The sequence below is a fragment of the Notechis scutatus genome, chromosome 4, assembly GCF_049901735.1.
Source record: "Notechis scutatus isolate UNSWTSFEM ecotype Mainland chromosome 4, rNotScu1.2, whole genome shotgun sequence".
In the NCBI taxonomy this organism is placed as follows: Eukaryota; Metazoa; Chordata; class Lepidosauria; order Squamata; family Elapidae; genus Notechis; species Notechis scutatus.
This window is the reverse complement of record NC_142012.1, coordinates 166,638,850-166,645,421: the sequence shown is the minus strand read 5'-3', so window position 1 is coordinate 166,645,421 and position 6,572 is coordinate 166,638,850.

Below are 6,572 nucleotides of genomic sequence, written 5' to 3'. Positions count from 1 at the left end.
CAGTCCTCGTCACTCCAGTCCCCAATTTGGTAAGGCCTAGCAGCCTGCAATATTCTGCCCTGCCATAAATTAGCATTCAATGCCTGGGGTATGTCTAGTGGCATCATAAAGAAAGAAGGATTAATAATCCCTAAGGTGCAAGTCCCTCTCCAGTCAGTGGGTAGAGAGCTATAGGCCACATCCCCACATATCCAATGTACACCTGGAGGGGCTTCAGAGGCGTTTTCAAAGGAATACTTATCTGCCCAGTAGGTGTTGGTCCTGTTAGGCCAATAATGCCAGACCTTTGTGGAGTGGTTCCACTCATGCACTTCCAAACACTCAGTGTCCCCCAACAGATGGACCTTTCCCTTGTGTATTGGCCAGGCACCAGTGAGCAACAATGGGGTTGGACAGTTCCCATCTCGAGAGGGGCTGGTGTGGAGGCATAGCCGAAAGATTATAGGGTATAGAATAGTTCCACTCCTGGGCTGCCCATGGCCACTGATCCCCTATTTTAGTTCCCCCACATATGTAACCGTTAGTGACATTAAAGGTATGAGCTATAGTGGAAGCTAACTCCAAGAATAGATTCCGTGCCTCCTATGCCAGGACAAGGACGTTCCACATGAGGTGGGCCATTGGGACACCTTGCATACATCAAACAAAAAAGTTGCCGGGCTAGTAGGTGTCAGAATCCGAGTTTGAGCAATAATTGGACCGTGGCTATCCCCCTGACTCCTAACCACCAACCACGTTTGGGCAGGTTGTACCTTGGGATCAAAGTATTCATTCCTTTGTGGGCAAATCGAGTACCAGGTCCCATTGAAACAACAGGGGGTGGGAGCCAACGTGCAGGTGTAGTGGGTATGGTATATCAAGGTAGTGTGAATCTCCCTTCCCCTTAATACCGTTTTGAGGCATGCAGTGCAATTGTTGGGACATAAGGGGTCCCGATCTAATGTAGGAGGGATCTTGTTAGCCTCGCTTTCACCCTGGGGCTTAGGAAATTTGGGCTTTGGTGCGGGGGCGTGGTATCTAGGATTTCTCCAAGAAGGAGTGGGTACGATTCCACTATCCCTATAACACACAAGTCCCTGGTTTCCCATACATCATTTGAAAGAGGCTTCCACTGGAAGATGCCGGTGCATTTGTTCCCGATACAACCTGTAGGGGGCTCCAGGTATCATAGATGCATTGGGGTAGACTAAAGTCTGTACAGGTTGCCGGTGTTCCTTTAGTATATCTGAGGCCACCCCTTCCATTCTTACACTCAGGGTGCATCTCACATTTCTGTCCCTTAGAGAGAGCGGTGGAGCTATCCCTAGGGGCTGCTGTGTAGCACATCTCCCCAAAATTTCCAGCACACCTTAACACTAATGTGTTCTGCACCTGGCCGTTTTCCATGGGTAACATATAAAAACAATTGGAGGTAATATTGAAAATTGTGCAATTCGGCGGAGTCCCAACATATGCTGTCAATATCCCCTGTTTATCAACACAGCCATCACACGCTGGGTCATGTTTGTACGATGCTAACTGATAAGCAGAATTACGGGGTAGTCGGGTATGTTTCACCGAAACCCATGGGGATCGTAGATAGTAGCACCTTATCGTGTTATTTTTCATACATTGCCAATACTTAGTCCCTTGATATTCGCACATCATCTAGGAGCAGCGGCTCCTCTGTTACCACCTTTTTCTGCCTCAGTGTTGAATATAGGTATAGTGAATTGATTGCAACACTTAGCACTAGCAGAATGGTCACAATCCAGACAGACAGCATAAGCCCTCTGCGGATGCACGCGGTTTCCCTTAACCTCTGACTAGCTTCCATTTCCCTTTATTCCCCCCTTTTTCCACAGCCTAGAACTAGGTACGGGAAACTCTAGACCTCAGGCGCCAAGGGAGACCCGTGTGATGGGCGTCAGCTTCCAGAGTAACGCCAGCAGGGGTCCGATGGTCTTCGCCTCCCGTAGGTAGAGGGACAGCTTCCGTCGTGTCACCACTAGGGGAGAGCAAATCCTCTTCGCCTCCCGTAGGTAGAGGGACAGCTTCCGGTGTGTCACCACTAGGGGAGATATCCTTCTTCGCCCTTTTCAGGATAACCTTAAGTGGAGAACCCGGGCAGGTTTCCACTTTCCAATAAGTAGTAATAATTTACTGGCCTCTTGGGTCAGGAGGGCTGTCCCAGCCACAGCCTTAAGACAAGTGGGCCACCCCTTGGCAACATTGTCAAGTTGTTTAGACAGGTATGCCACAGGGCGGTGCCAAGTGCCAATGACCTGGGTGAGGATGCCTACTGCAACATTCCGTTTAGTGTCCACAAATAGCTGGAATGGCTTTTCCAAATCTGGGAGGCCTAAACTAGGAGCTTGCAACAGGGCCTGTTTGAGTGAGAGGAAGCTGGCTTCCCCCTCACCAGCCCACCAGCCCACTGAAGTGGGTCTTTATCGGCCCCTTTCGTGGCCTCATAGAGAGGTTGTGCAATGAGGCTAAAGTTGGGAATCCATATACGACAGAACCCTGCCGCTCCCAGAAATCCCCTCTTTTCTGCTAGTTGGCCTAGGAAGTTGACAGATAGCCTCCTTGCGCTCATGGCCTAGTGTCCTCTTCCCTTGTGCAATGTCATAACCCAAATACCTGACCTTCTGTAAAACTAATTGTGCTTTGTTCCTAGAGGCTTTATATCCTAAACTCTGCAAGAGGGAAAGTAAGTTTCTGGTATTGTCCCAGCAGAGTTCCTCATTGATTCCTGTCACTAGGAGATCATCTACATATTGCAACACCACGTCAGGGGCTGGGGTGTGCAATGCTTCTAGATCCCTGGCCAGAGCTGCCCCAAAGAGAGTTGGTGAATTTTTAAACCCTCTACCAGAATGGGTGGATGATGAGCTACAAAGCCGGGGGGGTTATCTTCTGCCCACAAATGAGGAACTTGGAACTGTCTCCACGTTTCCTCTTTCCTGTTGCTGAGATCTCTAGCGACCATAAGCCGCCAGGATTCCTCTAAGGGTACAGACAAATTCAACTTGCCATAACCCAGGTGCATGGAGCCGTCTTCTTTGAAGGATATTTGTGCTCGTAATTTACAAAGTAAGTCTCTTCCTAATAATGGGATAGGGCAATCGGGCATGTAGACAAACTGATGAGTAATAGCTTGGCCCTTTACTGTACACTCAAGGGGTTCTAAGAAGGGGCGTTGGGATGTACTCCCCGTTGCCCCTTGGATATTAATAGTCTCCGGAGAGGCTTGGGCCAAAGGCTGAGTTAGGACAGATCGGGTGGCTCCAGTATCTACCAAAAATGTGACAGGCTTGCCTCCCACTTTCAGGCTGACCATGGGTTCTGGGAGGCTTTCTGAACCCGGTCGGTTTCATTCCCAATCCTCAACCTGAGCCAAGCCCACAAGGGGAAGTCTTCCTAGACCCCTTCTCCCCTCCTGTCTTCCCCGGCCTCTCTCCACTGGCCTCCTATGGCCATCTTCCACCACAAAGGAGAGATTCCATGGGGGCCCATTCTGTCTCCAGGCCTGTCCCTATTGTTCTTTTCAGGGCACTCCCTTTCCAGTGGCCTTGCCTTTTACAGAAGGCACACTGATTAGGGCCTATTTCCCATCTTCCCCCTTTGCAGACTGTTGCCCCTAGTCTGTAGGCCTGGCCCTGCACCTCGTGGGACATGGGCCTTCCCTCTTGTAGGGCCTGCAATGGCTGCCGCGAGTAACTCGGCCTTCCGTTGCATTTTTGGTCTTTCTTTTTGTTTTCTTCTTTGTCCCTATTGGCAAATACCTTGCGGGCCACTTCCATCAGCTCGCTCATGGGCTTTCCCAGGGCACCCTCAAGACGTTGCAATTTATGTCGTATGTCCAGGGCACTCTGGGAAATGAATGCCATAGTCATCATACGCGCGTCCTCAGGGGCTGAGGGGTCTATAGGGTTGTACATACGGTATGTCTCTACCAGCCGGGTGTGAAATGCTTCTGGGCTCTCAGTGGGTTCCTGCAATACTAAAGCTGGCTTTGACATATTAATCACAGGCTTTCCTGCAAGGCGAATGGCTCGGACTACAAGGGACTGGTAATCCCTCAATCGTGTTTTCCCTTCATCAGTGTAAAGATCCCAGTCTGGGTTACTAGATGGGTATTTCTCATCCATGAGATCAATTAAAGAATGATTCAGTGCAACATCAGGTTTTAATATTTCACTGATTGCATTCCTAATTTTCTCCCTTTCCTCGGGGCTGAACAATGTCCCCATGAGTTGTTGGACATCTAGCCAATTGGGATTATGGGCATCCATTATTGTCTTCACTAAGTCTGCCACTTCCATGGGTTTTTCGCTGAATGGGCCGTAATGTAACTTCCAATTTAACAGGTCTGAGGAAGTGAAAGGTACATGCTGGAATAATGAGAGTGTGACTGACTCAGAGGGGTTCCTAGGGTTAATGGCCAGTTGATCTACCTGCCTCAGAGGAGCTGTTAAAGAGGTTTTTTCTGTTTTTGCTCGAGTCCTGGCAGCAACTGGCTCTGTTCCAGATGAAGTCCCCTCCCCTGATTCCAGACTCAGAGACTGTCGGAGCCTCTCAGTAGAAATAGGGTCAGGCCATTTTTCCACTGGTGTAGAGGATGCCCGCTGGGGAGGGTCAGCCTGGGCTGATCGATCTGTCTTCTTTACATATGGGGACCATTGGTCCAGCTGAGCCATGAACCCAGAGACCCCTGATGATTCTTCATCTCCCCCTCCATCATCAAACCCTCCTGGTGGCACATATGGTGGGGGGGTGTGGCGCTTCCTCAGGACAACTGGGTAACACCTGCGCAGTTTTGCGCAGGGTTTTCAGTGTAACCTTTCGTGACAATAGAGCCTTACACCTACGCATTTTTAGTACTCGTAACCAAGGTGGGGGGTGATTCAATAGGTCCAGCCACACGTCAATGTATGGTGCCTGATCTGGATGTCCTAGAGTAGGGTGGAAGACCAAGCGGTGTACCTGTACTGCAGTGGGGATGTCAAATGGACCTATAGTGGGCCACCCAAACCCAAATGTGGGCCACTCTGTCTCACAAAACTTTCATAATTTTTAATCTACTCCACTTATACCCGTAATCTTGTGATTGGTATGCCTCTTTGAAATGTTTTAACATAACCTCCAAGGGAGTGACAGGAGTGCTTTCCTTACCACCCATAAGCCACCCTCTTAACCAGACAAGACAGTTTGAGGGAAAGGGTTGAAGAGAAGAGTAGGGGGTCTCTCCTTCTCCGGACACACCAAGGAGTCACATCCACACACACCCGACCCAAGGAGCCGGATGCACACGGTCTCCAATGGGAACTGCGGGTGCCACTCGCTTTCTACTGACCCACGGTGCTGGACACTCACAGTCACCAATGGGAACTGCAGTAGTCTTTCTTCACAATCAGGTCTGACAATTCCACCCACTTTACCTTTTAAGAGAGGGTGATCAGTCCTCTCCTCCGTCCCTGCTTATAGGGAGGGATTATTTTCCCAGTGCAATACTTGCCTGCAGGCGTCTTCCTTCTTCACAGCTGGCCAGCCCCCAGTCCTGTTCCTCTCACCCTTCAGTAGTGGTTCTTGGAGGTGCTGATCGCCGATGCCAGGGAACAGAAGTCTAAGGAAGTCCCTCGGTTCAAATGTCCGATGGCGCCTGGGATGTTCCCACAACTCACCGATACTCTGGCAGTCGGGATGGACCCCTCCAGAGGCCTCAAAGCCCCTAGAGTCCCATCTGGAGGGGTCCATCCCGACTGCCAGAGTATCGGCTTCAATCTTATAGACAACGATCTCTCATCCCTTGACTGGCAATCTCTATTCACTGGATGCAATACTGTTGAAGACCATTACAACATATTTTTACTTGAAGTCAAAAGAGTCATCAAACTATATGTACCAACAACATCTCCCAAAACAAAACAAAAAAACAGATTACCCATAACAATAAAGAAACTTCAATCCAAAAAGAGATCACTCTGGCGGAAAAACAAATCTGGTCACGTTGCCAATTTCAAAAGCCGATACAAAAATTTATGCCACCAGATAAAGACCGAATGCACCAATTATCACATTAAACAAGAGGAAAACCTTCTAAGCACCAATTCCACCCGAGCTTTTTACAAGTTTGTAAACAACAAACTAAAAGACTCAAGGTCCATCCCACCCCTGATAGGACCTAATGGTAAAGACTGCAACGACGACACCATTAAAGCCAACATCTTTAACACATTCTTCGGCTCAGTATTTGTAAACAGCAATGGATCATGCCCAGTATTTCCTAGCCGTACCACAGATAACAACAATGATCTAATACATATCAATTTTACAGAAGACAACGTTGAAAAAGCACTTCGCAATCTAAAACCATCTCTATCTATTGGACCGGATGGAATATGTGCCTACTTCTTAAGAAAGCTATCCACTGCCTTAGCAGAACCTCTAAGCATAATCTTTGAAAAATCTTTCAGGACCAGCTCCTTGCCTAACCTATGGTCACAAGCCACGGTCATCCCCATCTTCAAAAAGGGAGACCCCAGCCTAGTTGAAAATTACAGACCAATCTCCTTATGCTGCGTCACCTG